This window comes from Peromyscus maniculatus, chromosome 10, assembly GCF_049852395.1.
Source record: "Peromyscus maniculatus bairdii isolate BWxNUB_F1_BW_parent chromosome 10, HU_Pman_BW_mat_3.1, whole genome shotgun sequence".
Taxonomy (NCBI): Eukaryota; Metazoa; Chordata; class Mammalia; order Rodentia; family Cricetidae; genus Peromyscus; species Peromyscus maniculatus.
Window position 1 is genome coordinate 82,861,049 of NC_134861.1, and position 27,320 is coordinate 82,888,368.

The 27,320-nt window shown below is 40.2% G+C and overlaps 1 pseudogene; it reads right to left on the minus strand.

The window, feature by feature from the left end:
* Positions 1-24,787: 24,787 nt before the first annotated feature.
* On the minus strand, positions 24,788-26,506 carry LOC102916669 (receptor-binding cancer antigen expressed on SiSo cells pseudogene; annotated as a pseudogene).
* Positions 26,507-27,320: the final 814 nt, after the last annotated feature.

Below are 27,320 nucleotides of genomic sequence, written 5' to 3' on the forward strand. Positions count from 1 at the left end.
CCAGCCGTGTTGATAGTTTAGCACAAGCTTTTTGAGACAGGGAATGACATGAGCAATGTGCATTTTCTGAAGAAAGTCTTTAACCTCTGCACACTTTAGTTAAGGGAGAAGCAAAAAGTAGAATGATGAGTTCAAATGAAAAAGTCTTTATAATGATACAAATAAAGAGGCAGGGGAGACGAGAGACGTTGAGAATTCAGGGGACAGGTACAAAGCTGTGACATAGTATTGGGTGATTGGACGTAGGTGGTGGTCATTTTCTAAATGAAATGTGCTAAGTAAATGGAGGAACATACAGTTACAGTAAGTAAAAGAAAAAAGACCGAGTCCCTGAGAAAACAACGGAAAAGTTGTTCTCTGACATCATTAGTGACTTTAAAGGCTGCATAGCCTAGACCGGGGAGGGAGTTCATTTATGCCTGCTGTAATCTCTGGGTGAAGTAAAAGGTACTGCATCTGCAGGTAAATATGGGGGTGTGGGATGGGATGGAAAACTAAGAAAAAGAAAGTTGGTGTCAACATGGAATAGTACAAGCCTCTATAAAACTGGAGAGGGCAGACCGAAGAAACTTGAGGGTTCCAAGTCAGTTTTGAAGACCATAAATCTCTGCCACACATTGCCTATGGCATCTTCTACTGCTGTTCATGAAATTGAACTTAATGGGACAGTTTTTTAGGGTACACCTAAAATTTAACGTTAGTGAAGGCAATATGTCAGATGAAAAAATTGGAGAAAGACCTCAACAAATAAGTGAAAGAATCTGTATCCTAGCAAACCATCAGCTCCAAGCAAGCTTGATTAAGAATCAACAGCATGGGACTAGGAGCATATACGTTCCCTCTGTGTTTTATAGTCTTCCAACGTCATTTCAAAGGCTGCCTTGTCAGTGAAACAATTCTTAAACTTTCATGTATCTAAAACTAAGCACTCCAACTTCCTGATGCATTTCTTTCCTGCAATACTTTCCAGCTGTTTTTATGTTTAATCTTACACCTTATTAAAAAAAAAAAAACAAAAAAAAACAAAAAAAAAAAAACGCTAAACTGGATGTTAGCATAACAATTAATAGCACTTATTATTCAACAAGTGTTGTACCCAAGGCAAGGACTGCCTAGGCATTCTATTTAATTGATATATAAAATTGCTCACAGCAAATTACTTTATGAAAAGGGCCTTAGGCATGACTAAAAATATCTCATAACTAATCTGACAGACTCCAGGATGTGGAAACATACATGAATGTCACTTCCCAAAGGTGGAACAGAGTTGTTTCGAACAAGCTATAGAGCCACAGTCTGTACCTGACAGAGGCAGGACTCCAACCACAGCCTTTACACTACAGAGACTACTGGTCTTCCTCCCTTTGGCCTTTTTTTACCACCTTGTATTGTAGCTACCCATTCTATAGAGTCACGTTAAACATATCCGTACCTCCCACTGCTGCTACGCCAAGATACGTTGAAAATGGGCCCCGGGTAGAGCTCCGGCAGTCTAGTTGGCGAGAGGAAGGGGGGTTTGTGTGGGCGAGAATTGTTGAGGCCAGGGTTGGATAGAGCCCAGGGACGGGTGGCCGGACAGATGGAAGCACATGAACTATGAACCAGGGGCTGGGGGGCCCCCAACTGGATTGGGCCCTCAAATGGGTGAGACAGTTGATTGGCTTGGTCTGTTTGGGAGGCATCCAGGCAGTGGTACCGGGTCCTATGCTCGTTGCATGAGTTGGCTGTTTGAGGCCTGGGGCTTGTGCGGGACGCTTGGCTCGGTCTGGGAGGAGGGGACTGGACCTGCCTGGACTGAGTCTACCAGGTCAATCTCAGTCCTCGGGGGAGACCTTGATCTGGAGGAGGTGGGAATGGAGGGTGGGCTGAGGGTAAGGGGGGCGGGAGGGGGGAGAACGGGGGAATCTGTGGCTGATATGTAGAACTGAATGGTATTGTAAAATAAAATAAAAGGAAAAAAAGTACCAACTCTATAACATGGTTTGCATTTTATTCAAATCAAAACCTAGAACAACCCTAAGCTTCTGAATGAGACAGACATTTCCAAATCCTGGAGGGCAACTACTTCCATTTGGGATTGATTTCAGTGACTGGGTCTACTAACAGCCAAGCTTAAGATTTTGCTCATGATATTTTCTTTCCCTTCAATACCATCTAAGCTCTCATCAAAGACCTGTATGCTCAGAACAAAGAAGGAAACATTTTCCGTGATTGACTTTCAGGATTTTGTCTTAGAAATATGTAACAGTTCTCTATTGTTGTATAATAAAGAACCACAAATTAGGACTTTAAAAACCCTGTTTATCATAGTATAGTCTACACTTGGCTTAGTTGTATTCTCTTCTCAAGTACCACGCAAGGCAGAGGAGGAACTCTGAAGGTATGCTCCACTCTTCATCTCAAGGTTATCCTTTTCACAACTCATGGAATTCTGTACCTTTACTGCAGTATTGAATGGCCTCAACTTCGTTCATTAATATTTTAATTAACATGAAGTAGCAGGTTTTCCTGTGGGATTTTCATATTCCATTTCAGTGGATTTTCCCCTCCCCTACACTTGTCTCCCTTCACACAGCTCCCTGTTCCCCCTTTCCCACACTGGACCCTTTTGTTTCAGTATTATTCCTTCTCCTTTGTTCTATTATTTTCCCAACATTCACCCTTAAAGCTTATTTCCCAACTTTAAAGGAAAAAAAGTATGATAATTTCAGGGGAAAAATGGATAGAACTAGAAAATGTAGAAAACACAGTAAATTATGCACAGAAAAACAAATACTATTTATTCTTTCTCAGATCCTAGCCTCTAACTCTTACATGTGTGTATTGCGGCCAGGGTAAATATGGATACAGATGGACCCTAGAAAATGTCCATGAGACGAATCTCTGCTTTCTTGCTGGCCATGAACCAGAGGCCACTCTGATCTAGTATAGCCTAGTTGTCATGTGTTTCTTCCCAGGACAGAGAACCTTTATCATAAGTCAACAGACCATCTGCTGCAGCATGAAATCTCTAGCTTCTTCTGCCTCCAGCATTACAGAACTTGTAGGAGAGCACATCTGATAAAATCAGGCCAGCAAATGTCTTTGGAGAGTGGGACTTTTAGGGGCCATCTTAAAATTTTACCCACCCCAGAAAGTTTATGTGCTGATAATTGTATGAAATATCTAGTTAAAATTGTTTATTTCCTTTCTCCCACAGTCTGGTGAGTGTCACAGAGGCCCCAGAGGACGACACGATCCTAGAGGACCACCACCTCCTCCTCCCCATCCCTTTGGTCCAGGATTCGGTGGACCACCCCCTCCTCCCTTTGGCCCTGGGTTTGGTAGACCACCCCCTCCTCCCTTTGGTCCTGGGTTTGGTAGACCACCCCCTCCTCCCTTTGGTCCTGGGTTTGGTAGACCACCCCCTCCTCCCTTTGGTCCATATCCACCTGCACAACCCAGACCTCCAACCAATCCTCCTCTCACTCCACCTCCTCCCCCAATACAGGGAAATATAACACCTAGCGCCAATATATCTCTAACTACTACTGCTGCTGCCCCAAATGCCACTGATGATTTTCTGAGCTGGTGGCAAAGATTCATTTCTGCTTGGCAGCAAGGATGAGAATATTCCAGAGCACTTTTGAAATTTTGGATAAATAATCTTCAAAGGCTTAAGAAACAACCTCTTCCCAAGCATTATACAAATTGAAAATAAAGAGCTGAGCAGCATTCCGAAGCATCTGTTGTTGTCATCAGAGTGATTACTGTGCCATCTACTGTGTTACTTTAATAAAATAATCCTTCCAGAAACCTAACCTTACCATGAGGAAAAGCGGTCATTGGGGGACATACAATACCTGAGCTTGTAACATAAAATCATGAGACAATGAATAGATAAGATGTCCTCTTGAGTATCTCCTATCAAATAATTACTAATTACAGAACATGTAAATATATATTAAAAGAATTCTTCCATGCAGCATGTTCCTAAAAGTTCTTGAGTATTGAGTTATCATTATATTTGAACCCAGACAGATTCTGCATCAACCTATTTGACCAACCTTCCATGGAAAATATTCAAAAACTATATGTGTACTGAGCATGGTTTTTTCTGCTATTATTCCTCCAATAACCCATAGCTAATATATTCAGATAATATTGGTATTATCATGGGGATTATAACCAATCCAGAGATGATTTAATGTGTGCAGGATGACCACATAAGTTATTGTACATTATTTAAAATGGAGTAATTGAACATCCACAAATTATAGTATGCAGAAGACCCTAGAACTAGTCCCCCAAGGTTACCAAAGGATGATAGTACTTGTAGCTGGGACATCATATAAATTTGCATTTCTGAAAAAGAAGCATATTCCAAGAAAATCAAAATGAGATGGGGGGCATATTTGAAATATTGTTGATTTTTGTTTTGTTCTGTTCTCATTCTATCTCTGAAGCCTACTCACATTTCTGAAGAGAAATTTAAATCACCTAAATCTAAACTTCATGAAAAATCTAAAAGCTATGGGGAAGCAAGTGAACCAGAAAGTGTCTGGGAAGTCTAAAGCCACTGACTACTTGGCCCAGGATTTCTCTTCTCCTACAAGCAGGAATCCTTGCCCTTCACTCTTATGCTCACATAGCAGAGACACTTCCCACCCTCTTTTTCTCTTTTGTCTCTTCTCCTCCCCAACCACCCAAGACCTAGACCACCCTCTGAAAATGTGTCAGCCTCTTCTGGTCCTCCGGCTATGGTTGCCATCACAATGGCTTCCACTGCTTCTGTCAGCAATGATACAGATGCCAACTCCATCATTCTTCCCAGGACCCTCCAGGCTGAGGCTTCCACAAATGCTGTGGCAGCTGAGAACATCTCAGCAACCAAGAACGACGCTACCTCCAACTGATGCAGGTGACGGTGCCCCATCTTCTTCACATAACACCACCTCAAACTTCTACAGGGGACACTACTCCAATGGCTACAAGTGACAAAACCCCACCTGATACAGATATTACCTCCCCTACTGCTAAAGGTGACAGCATTCTAACAAGCACAGATTTTAGCGCTCATGCTGTGGGCAGCACACTACAGCCAACTAGGCTTCACCACTCTCTAAGACGGCCAATGTAGCAAAGTACAAGAAGACAAAGAAAACCATGGTAAGTAATAATTATGAAAGCTTTAAAAGTATTTTCTCTCTAGATGTGTGCATGCATACAAACGTGTAGCAGGATTCTTAAAAGTTCTTATTAATAAAATCAAACCTGAGGCGAGTTATTGGGGTCCATGCTGGTAGATCAGAGAGACAGAACAAGCCACAGCTATCTCACCTCGCCTGGATCCTCAGCTGGTCCTGTTTCCTCAGACTGGAAGCTTCTGTGTCCTTATCCAGAATGAATCTCAGCTGAACTGTGCTGCTCGAAAGCCTGAAGCTTAACCAGCCATATGCTTAACCAGCCAAATGCTTCTAGTTTCTGGTCCTCACGCTTTATATATCTTTCTGCTTTCTACCACCACTCCCTGAGATTAAAGGCTGGCTTTCTGGGATTAAAGGCATGTGTCACCATGCTTGGCTATTTCCAGTGTGGACTTGAACTCACAGAGATCCAGAGGGATTTCTGTCTCTGGAATGCTAGGATTAAAGGTGTGAGTGCCACCATTTTCTAGCCTTTGTATCTGTCTGTTCTCTGACCCCAGATAAATTTATTAGAGTACACAATATTTTGGGGAACACAATACCACCACACAAACGTGTATCAGTAAGTGTGCTTGTGTGACAAGAGCTTCCTTGGCACAATCAGTGAGAATAAGAGACAGTTCATAGACATGTTATCTAGGTTAGAAGCTCTTATTACCCTTTGTATTTGACAAATTCCAGGGTTTGAAATTCATGGCCTCTTTTCCTTCTTTAATATTACATAAATAATTTTATTGCACACTCAATTAAGGCTTATATAAACATACTAATCATTTATTACTTATAATAATTATAATGTATATCAAATATAAGTATATAAAATCATCTGCTGGAAAGTTCGTTACAGGACCTCCCAATAATACCAAACTCAACAGATACTCAACTCTTAAAATGCCATGCTATGCATAACATATATGTGTGTTCACATGTGTGTTATATATTCATATATATTTATATAGCAATATAAATTCCAATATATTTCAAATATTTACCAGATCAATTTTTAATGATAACTTTTTATTTTGTGAAATTATAATCACTTCATTTTCACCCACCCTTGTTTATTGATGTAACTAACCGTCTTATTAAATAAGAAACACAGAAACAATGTAAAGAGAAAGCCGAGAGGTCAGAGCTCAGAGCTAAAATCTCACCCTTCCTCCTACTGTCCCAGCTTCGCGAAAAAACTACTTCCTGTCTGTTCATTTTTTTTTTATAGTATGTTGTTCTGCCTTCTCATTGGTTGTAAACCCAAACACATGACTGCCTCGTCACTGTCTGAATGTACAGCCCCCTAGGTCTTAAAGGCATATGTCTCCAATGCTGGCTATATCCCTGAACACACAGATATCTATGGGATTAAAGGCGTGTGCCACCACCACCACACTCTTGCTATGGCTCTAATAGCTCTGACCCCCGGACAACTTTATTTATTAACATACAATCAAAATAATATTTCAGTACAATTAGATTACCACCACACAGTAGGAGGAAGGGTGAGATTTTTAGCTCTGAGCTCTGACCTCTCGGCTTTCTCTTTACATTGTTTCTGTGTTTCTTATTTAATAAGACGGTTAGTTACATCAATATCTGGCGCCCAACGTGACAAGAATCCATTAAAAACCGCTTGGCTTGACGGCAGGTCCGCTTTCCCTCAAGGGCGGCAGGCGGCAGCAGGCGGCGGAGGAAGCGGCAGGAAGCGGCCGGCGTCCTAGTCCGAGCTGCCGGCTTCCTAGTCCGAGCTGCCAGCTTCCTAGTCCGAGCTGCCAGCTTCCTAGTCCGGGTGGCAGCTTCTAGCCCGGGCCTAGGTCTGTGAGCAGCTTGCTTAAAGCCGGTGCTACAAACAACTCAGACCTGCCCTGCTGAACAGGGCCCTGCCTGTAAAGCCAACGCACGTGGTCGGAGCTTAAGGAAGCCAGACCCAAGCCTTGACTCGGCACAAGAGGGAACACGTGGCTGGATTTGAGCTTTAGCCAGCTACGCTTTCTTGTGCGTTTTCTCTTTTCTCTCTCTCTCTCTCTCTCTCTCTCTCTCTCTCTCTCTCTCTCTCTCTCTCTGGATTTACACCTGGGACACTAGGTGGCTGCTTTGAAAATCCCCTCAGATTTCTACTGTTCTACGCAGATTTGGTAAGTCATAACATATCAGATGTTTTAAAGGAAACTATCTAAAAGAGAATTTTTTCCACATTAAAAAACAAATGGGTTTTATGTGTACATTGGAAGAAAATTGGTTTTTGTTTGAAATTTTAGGCAGTCTGATAATGGAACAACTATATAATATTAGTATTGGTGGAATTATGCACCTTATCACTATACTAATCCACATTTTAATATTTAAAAAGATAGTCAATTTAAGTGCCAGGATAACAGCTTTAGAAGAACTTGTTAAACCTGTAAAAATTCAGACAGAAGAAATTAACAGTGAAGTTGTTTCAAGTCGGGATCATAAGATTGCAGAAAGAAAGCCTGTTTTCACACAGTCACCCTTAATTTATCCTGTAACCGTACAGCAGATGCCTGATCAAATGGCTACACAAAATACTTGGGCTCCAATTGAAATGTTGGATTTAAAAAGGTTTAAGGAGGCAATAGTATCTTATGGCATACATACCCCATATGTAAAGCAAATGTTAAACTCTTGGTCAACATATAATAGGATAGTACCACAGGACTGGCGGGACCATGCACAAGGTGTTCTGGAACCCAGCCAGAGACTTCAATTTCTGACTTGGTTTAAGGAGGAGGCTAAAAACATAGAAAAACAATGGAGGGATAAAGGAATACAAGTTTGCCAGGATCAGCTTATTGGCGAAGGCCAATATGCTTCAGCAAAAACACAATGTTTATATGATGTCCAAACCCTAATTTTATGTCAAACGGTAGCCTTGAATGCATGGGACAGAGTTGAGGAACCAAGAAAAAAATCTGAGTCATTTACAAAGGTGATGCAAGGCCCAAAAGAGTCTTTTACAGATTTTTTACAAAGACTGGCTTCAGCAGTAAAGAGAATGGTCTCGGATTCAGAAGCTGGTAAGGCAATAATTGAATCTTTGGCCTTTGAGAATGCGAATGCAGCATGCAAAAGAATAATCAGGCCATTAAGGGCAAGATCTGCACCTATGGAAGATTGGATTAGAGAAACAATTAATGTTGAAGCTGATGAGCATGATGATACATGGGTAGGAGAAGTAATTTCAAAAGGTTTGAGGAGTGTTAGATGTTTTGGATGTGGAAAGCAAGGACATTTGAAAAGGGACTGTAGACAGGTCATTCCCAGAAACAATGTTTCTTCAAGGAACAATGGCAACAGAATGCCCCTTCCTTCTGGAGTATGCAGAAGGTGTGGTAAGGGAAAACACTGGACCAACGAATGTAGATCAACAAAGGACAGACAGGGTAATCCTTTGCCTCAGTCTTCGGGAAACTCCCAGAGGGGCCTCAGGCAGGCCCCCAGTGCAAATCCAGTTCAAACCTTTCCTGCAGCCATAGAGGAAATGCCTGCTCTGGAGAGCGATTAAATAACCAAATGCCTATTGGAATAAATCATGCTGGTCAGGATGATGAAACAGAGAGAATAGAAAATTCAGGAGAAAACATAAAGAAAATTTTTTGGCAAACTTCTATTAATGAACAAAGACCAAAATTAACAATAAAAATAAATGGTGTTTTGTTGTCTGGTCTGGTAGACACAGGTGCGGACGTTACCATAATTGCACCAGAATTTTGGCATCCAACTTGGCCTCTTCAGGAGGTAAACGTTCAACTGTTAGGAATTGGGACATTATCTCAGGTGAAACAGAGTGCAAGATGGCTCGAATGTATAGGTCCAGAAGGACAGAGAGGAAAATTAAAACCATATGTGGCTAACATAACTATGAACCTGTGGGGTCGAGACTTGTTGCAACAATGGAATACTCAGATTAACATCCCTCCAATCTCAGAAACAAATCATAAACTAGCACATGTTACTGAGAGAAATATTAGAAGATATTGTTCTAATGAGTGGTCACCAGCCATCCATATTATACAAGAATAGGGCACAATAACTGATGATCTTCCAAAGACACCAACAGCTCTACCTTTAAAATGGTTAACAGACAAGCCTGTATGGGTCCAGCAATGGCCTTTAACAACAGAGAAACTACAGGCTTTAGAAGAGCTGGTAGAAGAACAGTTAAATGCTCAGCATATTGAAGAATCAATCAGCCCTTGGAATTCTCCTGTATTTGTTATTAAAAAGAAATCTGGTAAATGGAGAATGGTAACAGACCTTAGAGCAATTAACAAAATAATTCAGCCAATGGGCTCTCTACAATCTGGGATGCCTTTGCCTACTCTGTTACCAAAAGGATGGCCTCTCATAGTTATTGATTTAAAAGACTGTTTCTTTTCAATACCCTTACAAGAAAAAGACAAAGAAAGATTTGCTTTTACAGTGCCTACTTATAATAATTCTCAACCGGTTAAAAGATTTCAATGGAGGGTCCTACCTCAGGGAATGTTGAATAGCCCAACTCTGTGCCAATACTTTGTACAACAGCCATTGGAAATGATACGTAAAAAATTTCCTAAATCTATAATTTATCATTATATGGACGATATTTTACTAGCTGACTCAAATGCAGATACTTTAGAAATAATATTTGAAGAAGTAAAGAAAATTTTGCCTTGCTGGGGATTACAAATTGCTCCTGAAAAGATACAAAGAGGAGATTCTATTAATTATTTAGGATATAAAATAGAGCTACAAAAAATTAGACCCCAAAAGGTGCAAATTCGGAGAGATAGATTACAGACTCTTAATGACTTTCAAAGATTATTTGGAGATATTTCTCATCTATGAACTATTGTTGGGGTAAAAAATGATGAACTGACTAATTTTTTCAGAACCTTAGAAGGTGACAAGGACTTAAATAGTCCAAGAGAATTATCACCTGAAGCTGAGAAAGAATTGGCCTTGGTAGAAAAGAAAGTGCATGAAGGACACGTGGATCATATTGATCCAAAGCTGGATTGCATTTTGGTTATTTTACCTTCTAGGCGTTCTCCTACTGGAATATTAATGCAGAGGGAAGATATTATATTGGAATGGATATTTTTACCAAATAAACCAAATAAAAAATTAAAAACTTATGTGGAAAAAATCTCTGACTTGATTTACAAAGGAAAACTGAGACTTCGTCAATTAGCAGGCATAGACCCAGCAGAAATTGTCGTACCATTAACTAAGGAGGACATTGAAAAATTATGGACAGAAAGTGAACCTTGGCAAAGAGCTTGCAGTAATTTTTTGGGAGAAATTAACAGCAAATATCCCAAAAGCAATAGAATTGATCTTATAAAGAGAGCTGATTGGATCTTGCCTCGAATTGTACGGCAAAAACCCATATCTGGAGTTCGTACATTTTATACAGATGCCAACAAAGAAGGAAAGGCAGGTTACAAATCAGAAAATTTAACTAAAGTGGTTCAAAGTCCGTATAATTCAGTTCAAAAATCAGAATTGTATGCTATTCTGTTGGTATTAATGGATTTTTCAGAACCTCTCAACATAGTAACTGACTCTTAGTATGCTGAAAGAGTGGTGTTACATATTGAGACTGCAGAATTTATCCATGATGCTTCAGAATTAACTTCACTATTTATTCAATTACAAGATACAATCAGGAAAAGGAACCATCCTTTATATATAACTCACATTCGATCCCATACTGGTCTGCCAGGCCCTCTAGCACAAGGCAATGATGAGATTGATAAATTATTGATAGGAAATGTGCTGGAGGCCTCAGAATTTCATAAAAAACATCACGTTAATAGTAAAGGTTTAAAAAAGGATTTTTCCATAACCTGGCAACAAGCCAAAGAAATAGTAAAGAAATGTCCTACTTGTTCCTTCTACAATCAGACGCCATTACCAGCAGGATGTAACCCAAAGGGTACTCAGAGAAATGAATCTGGCAGATGGACGTGTTTCACTTTGCAGAATTTGGAAAATTGAAATATGTACACCACACTATCGATACTTATTCAGGATTTCAATGGGCAACTGCTTTGAGTTCTGAAAAAGCTGATTCTGTAATCACTCATTTGCTAGAAGTTATGGCCATCATGGGTATACCTGCACAAATCAAAACTGACAATGCTCCATCATATGTCTCTGTTAAAATGAAACAGTTTTTTGCTTATTACAATATAAAGCATATTACAGGCATACCACATAATCCTACAGGTCAAGCAGTTATAGAAAGATCAAACAGAACTCTAAAGGATATGCTAAATAAACAGAAATGGGTAACAAAAACCCCCAGAAATAGACTGCATAATGCTCTTCTAACTTTGAATTTTCTGAATGCCAATGAGAAAGGAACAACAGCTGCAGAGAGACATTGGATAATAGGAAAAACTACAGAATTAAATCAGCCTATATACTTTAAGGATGTGCTGACCTCAGAATGGAAACCAGGGTATTACATTGGGGACGAGGTTTTGCTTTTGTTTCTACAAGAGAAGATAAGCTGTGGGTACCATCAAAATTGATAAAGTTTCGATTTGAACAAGAGAGACCTCTTAATTAGAGGAGGTGATAGTTCATCAACCAGCATGAACATCCAATTTAAACTAACTGGTATCAATAACACATGCCTTTTCATTTAATCAGATAATAACTTGTCAAAAGGAAACATCCCCAAAATTAGTCTTGGGGAAAGGTTTTTGTTTTTGTCTTTTAGGAGAATGAAGGTTAAGGAATTTGAAGAACACTGGACAAATGAGACAACTGAAGAAAAGGGACAAATCATCTATCCCAGGAAACAGAGTGAAACGGTGTATGGGTATATATTATCTAAAAAATTTTTATGTCTTCCTAAATATTTGTTTCTGCTTTTCTCTAAAGATTTAACACTATTGGTTTTCTAATAGTCCCAGTTCAATTAAAACTTAAAGCGGACTTTGGAGTTGGAGAATGGCTCTCTCCTTCTTTAAAATCAAGCATGTTGTTAAAAGGAAAATGCAAACTCCCTGTATCATGCCAGAATAAGAGCCATCTTCTGCTATGGTACAGGACAAAAGCAAAATTAATTAAGGGACTATTCTATTACTAATCTCAACTATTTTGATTCTATTCTGATTCTTTAAACTTTTCTTAAAGTATAAATTTTATATCAAAATTTACAAGATTAATAAATATATACATTTTAAACTTTCTTAAGATATGAATGGTCACATAGAGTACTAACTAATTCTAGAAAAAAGGCTAGCTGCATATATATGTTTTTGTGTTTGAGTCTCTTATCAGTTTTCTGCAGGAAATCACGGCCAGGCCTAACATCAACTGAAGTCTCCAGAAAGAAGATGGGGCCCCACAACAACAACAATTCCACATGGACAATAATAATATCATTAAGCTGGCAAACATCATCCACAGATCAGCTTTGAACTACAAGGTGCTCAGAGCAATTTTGAGATGACTAGCTGAGATGATCCAGTCTCAAAGACTACTTGAATAAGGACTTGAGATAAACCCTGAACTTTGACATTATACACAGACTGGATAATGAAGGATATAGTTACCTCTCCTAGAATTTGACAATTAACCTAAAATTTTTCTTTCAGGATAAAGAAAACTTCGCCCATACCCAGCAGGAAGCAATTTTAAGAATACGACGCCCACATTCCCAAAGAGGTGGTGTGGGGCGGGTGGTTTTTTGGTCTTTTTAATGGGTTTTGGGTCTGGGATAATTTTCAGTGTTTAGGGGGGTTGGTTACAAGTTATTGTCAAGGGTTAGGAAAAAGGCTAAGCAAAGGAGATTAGATTTAAGGTTCTTGTTTAAAAAAAAGAAAAAGAAAGAAAGAAAAAAGAAAAAGACAATTACTAATTTTAAATACTTTACATTGGATTGGATTGTTTTATATTGTATACAAATTTGAAACTGGTATTGTTAGAAAATGCTATATGTATATTTCTAATTGTATTTATACCATTCATTTAACAATGTAATGCAAATTTCTGATCCTTGAATGTTATTATTATCAACTATTAGGATATAAAGAAATGAAAGTTAGTAGTTAGACATTACAATAGAACTTGTAGTCATATTAGATATGTTTTAAAAATTGAGCAGAGATGTTTTAGACAGGTCATCTTCAAACCCTTCAGAGATCTACAGAATATGGCATTTAAAATGTTTTAATAACTTAGAAAATTTTTCTTTTTTGAGACATGTCGGCTCCTGGCAGTACCAATCTACTTTAGAGAAAATATGGGCATTGAAGAAACTGCATATGGAGTCAACTTTCATTTTGGCAAAAGTTAGCCACTGGACAACAAAGTATCCTCGAATCAACAGGACAAAATGGACAGACAGATCACGAAACAAGGGACTACTGATTCTTGCCAAAACAAGTGTGGTTATGGCTTTATCAAAAGGCATCTTCTGAGGCCAGGACAATATGGCCCTATCCCTGAAGTGGCCTTCGCATCCGGAAAAGGTACAGTGCCCTTTTCTTCGAAGGCAGCTTAACAGGCAGAGGGCCGATGGATTCTGTTGTACAATGGAACAGCAGCTGAAAGCTCATGCCTATCAAAAGTAGACTGGCATTTAATAGAGGGATGTGGAGAAGAAGGGGATGCTGAGATGAAGCCATATATACACAACCAAGAAGAATGGACAGCTGAATTTAAAAACTGTCAACAATTTCCAGAATTTAAAATCCTGAATCATGACAGGACACTAGTGGAATTCAGGTGTTTCTGGTACACGGACTGCTCTCACCCAATGTGAGGTTGAACTGTTGACCTTGTGTACATCCTACATCACAAATGAGTCTGTCAGATACACTAAGCCTATAGGCTGAAGATGATGCCCCAACACTTCGGAGAAACCTCAGGTGACTGCCCAGGCAGCTGGCTGTTTCTGTCAACTCACAAATTTTTTGGAAGTTGCTTGCATGCACTTCCTGTTTTTATTTTTGTTAGCTAATATTATTCCCTTCTTGGGTCTCTGAGGGAGTTGAAGATTAGTTAGTTATGGTTGAAGATTAGTTAGTTATAATTGAAAATTAATTAGGATAGAAAGTACATTAGATACATCTTGGAATTACCAAAATAGAATAGATAATGGAATTATTTTCTCTGATTTGTCAAATACCTGTTTAGGTATTTATTACTTGTATATATTGTATATAGTTATTGTACTTTTGTATATAGTTTTTCTTTTGTTAGTTATAACCTTTTGCTTTTTTTTCTTTTTATTAAAATAGAAAAGGGGAAATGTGGTGGTAATCTAATTGTACTGAAATATTATTTTGATTGTATGTTAATAAATAAAGTTGTCCGGGGGTCAGAGCTATTAGAGCCATAGCAAGAGTGTGGCGGTGGTGGCACACGCCTTTAATCCCATAGATATCTGTGTGTTCAGGGATATAGCCAGCATTGGAGACATATGCCTTTAAGACCTAGGGGGCTGTACATTCAGACAGTGACGAGGCAGTCATGTGTTTGGGTTTACAACCAATGAGAAGGCAGAACAACATACTATAAAAAAAAAAAACGAACAGACAGGAAGTAGTTTTTTCGCGAAGCTGGGACAGTAGGAGGAAGGGTGAGATTTTAGCTCTGAGCTCTGACCTCTCGGCTTTCTCTTTACATTGTTTCTGTGTTTCTTATTTAATAAGACGGTTAGTTACATCAATACTTGTTTTTAGTGTTCTTTGATATACTTTTTATTTAAAATTTTTATTTTCATTTTACATACCAATCACAGTTCCTACTCCCTCCCCTCCTCCTACTCCCCCTCTACTTCCACCCTCCCCCCATCCCACGACCCCCCAACTACTCAACTACTCCTCAGAGAAGGTAAAGCCTTCCATGGGGAGTCAACAAAGTCTGGCATTATCAAGTGTAGGCAGGACCAAGGCCCTCCCCCTGCATCAAGGCTGAGCAAGGTATCCCTCCCCAGGGAATGTCACCCTTCCTTTAACTCCCTCCAAAGCTTCCCATATGCCATTCCATGCTCTCTTGAAATTCCCCTTTTTTTTCATTGACTGTTGTTACATGTATTCTTAAATATATAAATACAACATCCTCTATCTGTGTGATGTAACTTAAATGCATATGATCTCAGGGATGAGTATTTTTTATTGGTGATCCAACTGGGAGGCACTTCCCTGGAAAAGACTATTTCTCCAACTCTCAGTCTTAATGGTCTGCAGTTCTTTGTCTAGCATTGAGGCTTCATGAGCCTTTTTTTTCCCCTTTCCATGTTAACATGACTATTGATGTCATTCTTTCCCAGGTCTTGTTAAGACAGCCATGTTGATGAGACTTCACAAATGTAGCTTCTCTGGTATTTCTACGACCCAGTCTCACAGAAAACTCCCTGTTACTCTGGCTCTTACACTCCTTCTTCCCCTTTTCTGCAATGATCCCAGAGTCTTAGGTGTAGGAGTAATGCTGTATATGTTTCAAATGGAACTGGGCAACACAGAATGTCTTTTCTTCATTTTGATTCATTTTGGTTTTCTGTAATGTTCTCCATCAGTTGAAATGAAAATTTCTTTGATGGGGGGGCGGGGTGAGAACTTACTTATCTGTGGGTAGAGGAATAAATATTAAGCATTAAGCATGTAGTTGGGGATTATTGTGGTTTACTAATGTAGTACTTTAAGTTCTCCTCCAAGATCCTGACCTCTCTAGCCTTGGGTATTTGGCTAGGTTCCCAGTCCCAGGCATGACTGCCCTCTTGTTGAGTAGGCCTTAAGTTCAACTAGACAGTTCTTGGTTACCAAAGTATGTGTAGCACCATTACACCCTTAGAGTTACAATGCCATGGTAATCATTGCTGTGGTTCATAAGCATCATAGCTGGCTAAGACTGTTGGTTGCTGCTCTCCCTTAGAAGTTTGCATGGCAATCTGTGGTATTATGAGAGCTAATCCACAAAGAAGAAGCTCTCAGGTCACATTATTTTTAAAATCTAACACAGAATAAACACTGTGAGAATTGCTGTGCTGTTATACAGAGGATAACGAGAAAGGAAAAAGTCTTTGTCTAAATACCTACAATCCACAACTGTAGATGCCATGGAGACAGAATCTGTAGATGTGGAGAGTTGACTGTATATGAAATTATCATCATAAAAATAGCTACAATAAGACCCGAGATCCGGACATGCAGGCTCTCTTGGTTCCTGGTGATCCTGGATGCTGGAAGACAGACGGAGTCAGAATTCTCCAGAGAACCCCGCTGGACTGCACCTCACCTCTCCTAGATCCTGTAACCAACTCCTTTATTGGCTGTAAGGTACCCCAAAATAAACCTCCTTTTTAACTGAAAAAAAAATAGCTACAAAGAAGAGGTACAAGTAAGTGTTGTCCTTAAAGATATCATAATCTATAAAAGCATATGTCTTAAAATCATAGGAAGAAAAATGTCAGCTTCCTAACATTCTCTGTATGACTATCTCAAAGACTATTTCTTCACCTATTTTCCAAAGATTACTTAAATAACACCTTGTACTGCTTCCTCTGTGGATCATTTTATCTGAAGGTATTTTAGAACAATCAATATGTATTTGATAAGACTGTGTATGTGTACCCAATGATAAGACACTTCCCAATCATATGCAAGGCCGTAGGTTCCAATCCCCTGTACTTCTGAAACAATTTACTCAGATGATTTCACAAAACTCCTTCAGTTCTAAGAGCTAGGAACACAGGAATAAGAATACACTATTCATTCACTATTGGTCTGAGGTTCAAATAACAAATACAGAAAAAAGACAATAAGCTCAAAAAAACTACAAGTAACTTTTAAAAAGGAAATTATAGGTAAACTTGTATAAAAATCCAAGCACTATTGAGTGAAGAATACAAAAGATTTTCCATTAGAGGAGCAAACACTGAAAAACTGTTGTGGATAATTCTGTGAGGCACATAATCAAAATATTTCTGAATCAATGAGTTAACAGTAACTTCATATTTTTTAATTATGTGGCTGTGGCATTCTTGCATTCTCAGAACATATGATTACTTGCAAGAAACTGCAGACTAGCAACCTTCTGTCACAGAGAAGGGAGGAGCTTAGTAGGTGCCATCCCTTCCTTAAGATCTGTAAAAACTGGATGGTTGATGGGAGATAAACATTTCCTTCAGTGATATAGTCACAGGCAAGTTATCCATGTCTCCCACTCACACTCCTATAAGCATCCCTAATTAAACTCCTTAAGACTCCAGGGAAAAAGAAACATGAAATAGAGGAGAGACTGGCTAGGAAGAATAAAGGGATCAGTGGAAGAGAGGGAGTGATAAGATAGAGTATAAGGGGTAAATGTGAAAAACACACGTATAAATGTAGGAAAAAGTGTGAAAGACAATGTCCTCTTCTTAATGCTTGTGCTCCTGGTGTTCTGTTTAGGAAGTCATCTCCTGTGCCAAAGCATCCAAGGCTATTCCCTACATTCTCTTCTATCAGGTTCAGTGCATCTGGTTTCATGTTGAGGTCTGTGATCTACGTAGACTTCAGTTTTGTGCAGGGTGATAAATATGGATCTATTTGCATTCGTCTACATGCAGATATCCAGTTAAACCAGCACCATTTGTTGAAGATGCTTTCTTTTTTCAGTGTGTATTTCTGGCTTTCTTTTTAATCAAAAATTTGGTCTCCAAATGTGTGTGGATTTATGTCTGTGTCTTCAGTTCCAATGATCAACCTGTCAGTTTTTATGGCAGAGCCGTGTGGTTTATATTGCTGTATCTCGGTAGTACAGCTTGAAATCAGGGAAGGTGATACCTTCAGAAGTTCAATTATTGTTCAGGGCTATTTTACCTATATTGGGTTTTTGTTTATTTCTTTTTGTTTGTTTGTTTTTAAATATGAATCGAGTATTGTCCTTTTAAAGGTCTGTAAAGAATTGTGGTAGAATTTTGATGAGGATTGTGTTGAATCTGTAAATTGCTTGTGGTAGGATGGCCATTTTTACTATAATTCTATCAATCCATGAGCATGGCAGATCTTTCCATCTTCTGATAAATTCTTCAATTTCTTCAAAGATTTGAAGGTTTTGTCATACATGCTTGGTTAGGGTTATACCAAGTTATATTATAATGGTTTTGGCTATTGTGAAGGGTGTTGTTTACCTGATTTCTTTCTCAGTCAGTTTGTCATTTGTATAGGGGAGGGATACTGATTTTTTTTATTTCATCTTATATCCAGCTGAAGGTGTTTATCAGCTGTAGAAGTTCCCTAGTTGAATTATCTGCAAATAATGATACTTTGACTGATTCCTTTACAATTTGTATCGCCTTGATCTCCTGTCAGCCTACAGAATGGGAAAATATCATCACCAACTCCACATCAGATAGAGGACTAATATCAAAAATACATAAACAATCCAGGTATTAGACATCAACAAACCAAGTAATCCAATTTTTAAAATGGAGTACAGATTTAAACAGAATTTTCAATAGAGGAATCTCAAATAGCTAATAAACACATCCTTAGTAACCAGGGAAATGCAAACCAAAACTACACTGAGATTCCGTATTACACCTGTCCAAATGGCTAAGAACAGAAAAAAACAAGTGACAGCTCCTGTTGGTGAGGATGTGGAGGAAGGGGAACAATCCTCCACTGCAGGTAGGGGTGCAAACTTGTACAGCCACTGTGGAAATTAATATGTCAATTCCTCAAAAAAAAAAAAAAGGAATCAATCTGCCTCAAGATCTAGCTATAACACTCTTGGGCATATACCCAAAAGAAACTCCACCTTACCACAGGGATACTTTTTTTTTTAATTTTATAATTTAATTTAATTTTACGCATCAGCCATGATTCCCTTGTTCTCCGCCCTCGCCCCCCCTGCCCCGCCTCCCCCCGGCCCACCCCCCATTCCCATCTCCTCCAGGGCAAAGACTCCCCTGATGATTGAGTTAAACCTGGTAGACTCAGTCCAGGCAGGTCCAGTCTCCTCCTCCCAGGCTGAACCAAGCGTCCCTGCATAAGCCCCAGGTTTCAAACAGCCAACTCATGCACTGAGGACAGGACCCGGTCCCAGTGCCTGGATGCCTCCCAAACAGATCAAGCTAATCAACTGTCTCACTTATCCAGAGGGCCTGATCCAGTTGGGGGCTCCTCAGCTATTGGTTCATAGTTCATGTGTTTCCATTCATTTGGCTATTTGTCACCACAGGGATACTTGCTCAACTATATTCATAGCAGTTTTATTCAGAATAGCCAGAAACTGGAAAGAACATACACATCCGTTAAAGAAAATGTGGTACATCTAAACAATGGAGTATTACTCAGCTGTTTAAAAAAAAAAGTAACATCATGAAATTGGAAGGAAAATGGATTGAACTAGAAAAAAATTATCCTGAGCAAGGCAACCCAGACCCAGAAAGACAAACATGATATGTACTCACTTATAAGTGGATATTAGCTGTTAAGTAAAGAATAATAACACTACAATGCAGAGACCCAGAGAAGCTACGTAACAAGGAGGGCTCTAGGGGGGACACATGGATCTCCCTGGGAAGGGGAAATAGAATAGATTTTGCGGGTAAACTGGGGACAGGTGGAGATGGCTACAGGGTGCATCATGTGGGGGAGAAAGTTACAGGGAAGAATAAGGGGAGAGATAACTGGAGCTGGGGGGCCTTGGGAGGCAATGTGGAAACCTAGGGCACTGGAAACTTTCTGGAACCTATGAGGGTGACCCTATCGAGTACTCCTAGTAATGCAGGATACAGAGCCTGAACCAGCCATCTTCTGTAGCCAGGCAAGGCTCCCAGTTATGGGACTGGGACAACAACCCAAACACAAAACCTTCAATCTATAACCTGTCCTGCCTGCAAGGTGTGCTGGGACAGTGGTGACTCAGAGCCTGTGGGAGTGGTCAACCAATGACTGGTCTAACTTGAGGCCCAAGCTATGACTGACGATGCATGCCTTACACTGCCTGCATGGCCAGGAACTACCTGGATAGCCAGGAATTGGAAGCTGGATAGCCCAGAGAACTAGGGTAGAACCGCACTGACTGGCAAAAAAAAAAAAATTATTCCTAATGACATTCTACTATACTCTTAGAATGGTGCCTAGCCCAATTGTCAGATGGGCTTCCTCCAGCAGCTGATGGGAGCAGATATACAGACCCATAGCCAAACATTAGGCAGAGCTTGGGGGATCCTGAAGAGAGGGAGGAAAGACTGTAGGATTCCAGAGGGGTCAAAGACACCAGGAGATCAGTGGGCACAAAAATAACAAAGCAGGGTTCACAGGGGCTAACAGAGTGAAGTGGCAATCACAGAGCCTGCATGGGTCTACACAGGGTTCCCTTCATATACATTGTAGTTGTTTAGCTTGGAGTTTTTGTGGGACTCTTAACAGCAGGAATGGGGGTGTCTCGTACTCTTTTGCCTGCTCTAGGGACCCTTTTTCTCCTACTGGGTTGCCTTGTCTAGCCTTGATAGGAGGGTTTATGCCTAGACTTATCTCATCTTGTAAGACCATGTTTGGTTGATATCCCTGGGGGGCCTCCTCTTTTCTGAAGGGAAATGGAGGAGCAGTGGGCCTGAGGCAGAGGAGAGATGGGGGTGGCTTGGAGGAGTAGAGGGTGAGGAAACATCAGTAAGGATGTATTGTATGAGAGAAGAGTAAATTTAAAATAAGAAAATGTATTAAAGAATGTAATTTCGCCACGCGAAACTATCCAAGTGTGAAAATGCAACACAGCTTAACTGGACAGCGCACTATAGTAGACTTCTAGGTGTTCTGAGCCACTCTGATTTCAATGCCGGTGTCCAGTGCACTATAGTGGACTTCTAAGTGTTCTGAGACACTCTGATTTCACTGCTGGTGTCTAGCACAAGAGAGTGTCACATCGCCGGGCGGTGGTGGCACATGCCTTTAATCCCAGCACTCAGGAGCCAGAGGCAAGCAGATCTCTGTGAGTTCAAGGCCAGCCTGGTCTACAAAGCGAGTTCCAGGAAAGGCACCAAACTACACAGAGAAATCCTGTCTCAAAAAAACCAAAAAAAGAAAGGAAGGAAAGAAGGAGGGAAGGAAGGGAGGGAGAGAGGGAGGGAGGAACAAAGGAAGGAATTTCAGTACTCCAATAACTCATTAGATACAATCCAGAACTGAAAGAATAGGGTGCAAAAGTTGAGAATGCACATAACTATTAACATCAGAATGGAAATTCTTAGCATCAATCTTACCAATAGAGTGTAATATTTCACTGAGAAAATTATTTTTGAAGGGGATCATTGCTACAAACACAAAAAGACTAGAAGAAGATCCACTACTATATAAACACATATGATGCATAGAGTTGAAGAGTGGGTGGCTTCCTCCATCCTTTAAGTGTGTAAAACATGTTACAACTGAAATTTTAACTCTGGAACAATGGATAAAATTCACACCATGTTGTCAAGTGGCTCCTAATATCAAGAGACAGAGGTCATCCATGAATGTAGGACATAGCTACAAAAGGGGGAAATTATGTCATATCAATCATCAGTGACAGAATATATAATGGAGACTTAATCTCTTAAAAATGGATAGTTGCCTCAAACTCACAGAGATCCGCCTGCCTCTGCCTCCCTAGTACTGGGATTAAAGGCGTGCGCCATCATTGCCTGGCTACAATCTTTTCTTGAGTCTTAAAATTGAACCTACATCCGAGCACATGCTGGCAAATGTGCTTTGAGTCTACCTTTGAGCAATATTCCCTGCTAACATTTATGGATAAACATTTGAAGATGTTATGTTATCTGATGCAAGCACAGCACACACTGCATGATTTCACTTATATATGTAATGTAAAATAAACTCCGTTTATCCTGCTCAGTATATCACAAGTCCAGGAAAGGCTCCAAAGCTACACAGAGAAACCCTGTCTCAAAAAAAAAAAAGATTGTATGTATTTAACTGGCACAATTTAATGTTTTGATGCATACACACAGTATATATAACCTTTCTTGATATACTTGAATAAAACCAAAAATTTGATCAAAACTTTAAAAAGAAAGGATAGTTGCAGCTGGGCATGGTGGGGCATGCCTTTAATCCTAGCACTTGGGAAGCAGAGGCAAGCTGATCTCTGTGAGTTCAAGAACAGCCTGTTCTACATAGTGAATTCTGCAAAAGACAGAACTGCATCGTGAGTCACTGTACTGGAAAAAAAATGGTAAAAGATTTTGCCGAGGAAGATTATTATATACAACACATATGTGCCAAACTATATAATAGAAGCTTAACTCACAGCAAATTATTCCAAACTCAGCACCACTCTATAATTCCTGTCATCAATGACATTCTACAAACAGGGACATGGGAGCAAATAGAGAATAATCAACTGCTTGTGGCAATACAGTGAGAAAGGAACAGTAAGTAGTTCACACTAGGTTTTGGTGCTATGAAGAGACTGATGGTTCACACCAGATCACCATTTCAGTTTGACTGAAAAAATAGTGGTTTGCACTAATATTCTTCACATCTCAATGAAGATAATCTATAATAGTTCAATGGCGGAACAATGACCTTGATTGGGTTGGAACCAAGGGGCACCACAAAGTCACACCATGCAACAGAGCTCACATGGAAGGTTTATTGAAGGGAGGTGCAGTGGTGGCCTCTGAGAGAGACCAGAAGGAAAGAGAGAGGGGGCCAGGAAGGGCTTGCATTTTATAAGGGGATATAGCTCATGTGCATAGGGAGCGTGCTCTACTTGGGGGCTGCAGTAGCCACAGTAACATCTCTTGGCTGCTGCTACCGACCTGTCCTGCTAGGTCACTGAGAGCAAACTAGTGTAAATGCTTAAATGCTAATCTTCCTCCCTTTTGTTTATTATAAAAAAAGTGAGGAAATAGGAAGGGGCAGCTGGTGAGATGGGAATGGGGACAGCATGTTCTCTAGACTGCTTCTGCTTTCTGAGGGTGTCAGCATCTTTGGGAGACCTGAGATAGCTGGGATACTGGCCAAGTCCTAGGATATCTTGCTATTTCACTGCTGTCCAGGCTCTGTGGGACCACCTGGTGCTAGGAAAGTGCAGGTCTAGTTGAAACAGTCTGTGAGGTTGGACAACTTGGGGAAAGCCACTTGAAGCTGTCAGGGATGCAGATTTTGAGAGGACCTGGCAGGATGCTGGCAGAGCAGAAGATAAAGTTAAGAAGTTTAGGGAGAATTTTTTTTCTTAGGTCCTGGATCAGGGAGGGGAGTCCTAAGATCAAGGAAAGGTGGGGAGATTCCACCCTCAGAAACAGGCAGTAGGTGGGGAAAGTTAGGCTGTTGGTTGACAGTACTTACCTGCAGTGCATATGATGACCTGTTAGAGGTGAATTCAAGTAGACTCCATGGAGTTTACAAGAATTTTGAGTTTACAAAAAGAGCTAAGTTTTAGACACATTTGCATTCCAACTGTTTATAATCTGTACTAAAATCTACATTGTAGAAAAGGCAATATACTCATACCTTTGAGTCATAGGGGACCTAAAAACTATTCTGGTTCAAAGCATTACACTCTTTCCTCTATCCAGAAGACTGAGTGTACATAGATTAGACAGGTAATTTTTAGCACAATGAGAAGCACTTTTAAGTCTACTCTTAAAAAACAACCCAAAGGAATTTAAAATCTTGAGCTTGTGACTATGATAACAGAAGTGGTAGTCTGCCAAAGCTAGATTAATAGCTTATCAGAATTCCATTGATTAATGTTAAGACTATGAACTTCTAGAGTCTTACTACAACAATAGAAGAGCGAGAGAGATAAATCTGAAGTAGCCATTCTTTTATACACCTCAAATCACTTTCTTATCACCCCTGAAGCTTTTTCATCCTCAGACATTTATAACTTGCATTTACACACTGTAATAACTTGAATTTTATGCACCTTAAGTCACTTTTTTAGACCTTAAAACATTCTTAGATCCTCACATCTTAAAATTCATATCCTCACATAAACTTGACACCTTAAAACACCTTTCTATCTAATTCACCAAAAGATGCAGGTGGTTGATTACTGAAAGAAGTCATTGAAATACAAGCTCCTTTCAATAAAGGAGTGGTAAAAAGTTACATTGCCGCCTGTTCTGTGAGGTTTTTCCCCTCCCTGAATCTGATAACAAGGTAAACTGTGACTAGACCTAGTACTAGCTCTAAGAGAATGAGGCCTGTGGTCTAAATTTTGCACACTAAGAGAACTGAGAAGGTAGCTGATGCCTTGGTTGCTGCTGTTAAACAAAAAATCTATCATTAGCCTAGTCGTCAAACACCATCAGAGTTCTGAGAAGGAAACTCTACCTGAGTTAACAGAAATGCAGTCCAAGCTGCTTCTAAATCTATTAAAAATGACAGAGACTTATTTACTGTCTATCTAGACAGCTACCCCAGCATCCTCTGTGGTTGTTGGGGCAGAGGCCTCAGGGCAGCAGCATTCTTCAGCTGCCAGTTCCAGAAGATCAGACCGACTTTGCTGTGGAGGAACTTGGAGGGGCCAGCCTACTCTGTCTAGGCAAACTGGGGCAATCAATTTCCCAGTGTCCTGTTTTCCACAGTCTAGACAGGGTCATGGCAGAAGCTGAGGTGAAAGGCAATTTTTGATTTGTTTTGTTTTGTTTTTTTACTCAGTGGCTAACATGGTCACATTTACAGCAAGCTCCAGGTAGAGGTTCTTCTGTGCCCATCCATCTTCTTAGATGAGATAGGGGTGCTGCCAGGAGCTGGCATGTCTCTCCATCATGAATAGCTTTTTTTTTATTAAACATTTAAAATTCCATATTCTCAGATCTCTAAAGCATTTGAGGACTGTCTATATCTGAATAGAAAAACTGCTTGTTTCTAGTTTCTGGTTTTAAGCTTAAATTTGAAAACATATACAGGGGACTAAGTAAGGTTTATCCCCGTAATTAATTATATCTGGACTTAGCATGACTACAATTAAAGAACTTGATCATTTATGAGATGGCTGACTATTAACTTGTGTTCCTTAATAGTCTACAATAAGTTAGCACATTTCATAAGACTGGCGCTTAACATTCCATTCCTGTTTAAGGTGACTGGTCATTAACTTGTGTTTCTTAATTAGCTCTCCTTAACTGTTTACAATAAGTTAGCAGCTTTCATGAAACTAGGACTTTATGTTCCATCCCTGATAGGTTTAGCCTTTAAAATGACAAATTTTTAATTGAAGCTCTACTAACATCAAAATAAAACCTTTTACACATAGATAATGGGCTCGAAAAAAAAATAGCCATTTTGTGTGTGCAAAAATATTCAGGATTTATGCAACAGAGAATTTAACTTGGAAGCCTCTGGCATGGTCTTGCTCAGCTTTGTGTTGAACTCATCCTGGAGGTTTCTGTTGTTGTTGTTGTTGTTGTTGTTTTTCACCCAATTTATTCAACTAGAAACATTAGCTTGAGAGGTACTGGTCTGGTTTATTCCACTTGAAATAACTTCTCTACAGCAAACAATTGACTTACATTTGGAACTGTTGAAGAAAATAATTATTTCCTTATTCTTGTGTTTTGAGTCTTCATTATTAACAGCTCAAGGCATTGTGGGAGATTCCTGTTGTCCTGGATGCCTCAATAAACACATTAGGATCCAACATTGTGTTTGTATTCTGATAATTATCTCCAGTCCATACAAATGCTTGTGCTGTAGGCTGAGGACCCAGACTTTTCTTATTGGCACTGGGATGGGATGGGCAAGTGTGTGTTAGGAAATTTTCAAGGAAATTTCACACTGTTTTTGTTTTGCTTCTTCTTCATCAGACACTGAGCTTCCTTCTCCATCTTCTTTCTCTGCTGCTCTCTTTTCTCTGTCTGCAATTTTCTGCTGCCTCAGAACTTCTTCTGCTTGCCAGGCTGCGTCTTCTTCCTCTTCCCATGCACCAGTATTTTCTTCCCAGGTGTCTAAGTCACCCAGTTATGAAGATTGAAGGATAAAAGGCAATCTCTTGGAAAAACCTGTGCTATCATTTGGGATACCAAAATCCACTGCCTCTCTCTTCTTAATGACAGTTTTCTGAGTTTTCCTCATAGCTGGTGTCATGTCCCTGAAACAGGTTCCAGTTGCTCCAGAGAGCTTTGTTGTGTTGCCACAGTCCCATTCCCTCCATCAGTCTTCACACTTGTGGGTGCATCTTCATCCCAGGAAATCCACTTAGGGACAGAGGAATAATCAGCTGTGGTGGCCAAAGCTATTTTGATCTCCAGCTAATCTCCTTCCAATGTCAGATCTTCATATTGATCTCTCTGGGAAGGAGAACAGGGTTGCTAGGCAGGTACAAACTTTAAAGAACCCAAACTGAGTGACAGCCATGGTGGGAACCGACACCTGCCCCTCCCCCTCCCTGCGTGCCCACTGAGGCTCCAGGAGGCCCCACACTCACACTGCTGATGCTGCCTCCAGCTCCCCCTAGGCGGCTCAGTCCTAGCTGGGCTCATTCAAAGCAGGGGACGGGCTCTGTCTCAGCCACCTTTGCTGCCAGGCAGCTACCATGGCCACCCCTTCTCTCTTATCCTGGAGTTTTTAAAGGAGGTTTTTTTTTTAGTCCTGGGTTTTTCTTTTATTCAATATTAATGCAAGTAATGTGGTCTTTATCATTACAGTTACTCAGAGCATAATTCCCTTTGCAACACAAGCTCTCGTGTATACGTATGGGCAAAACAATTTACTTTATTTTATTAATATTTATTTTACATATCAACCACAGTTTCTCCACCCTCCTCTCCTTCCATTCACCACTCCCCACACACCTCCCATCTACCTCCCCCCTCATCCACTCCTCCATTGGTATTCAGAAAAGGGCAGGCCTCCCAAGGGCTTGAACAAACCATAGCACATCAAGTTGAGACAGTCCCAAGCTCCTCCCCGCTGTATCAAGAAGGGGGAAGTCATCCAGTATGGGGAACAAGTTCCCAAAAGCCAGCTGAGCACCAGGGACAGGTCCTGATCTCACTCTTAGGAGCCTTACAAACAGACCAGGCTACATAACTGTCACACACACATGCAGAGGGCCTAGGTGGTCCCATGCAGGCTCCATAACTGTTGGTTCAGAGTCCATGAGCTCCCAGGAGCTCTGGTCAGCTCACTCTCTGTGTTCCCCCATCATGACCTTGACAACCCCTGGCTC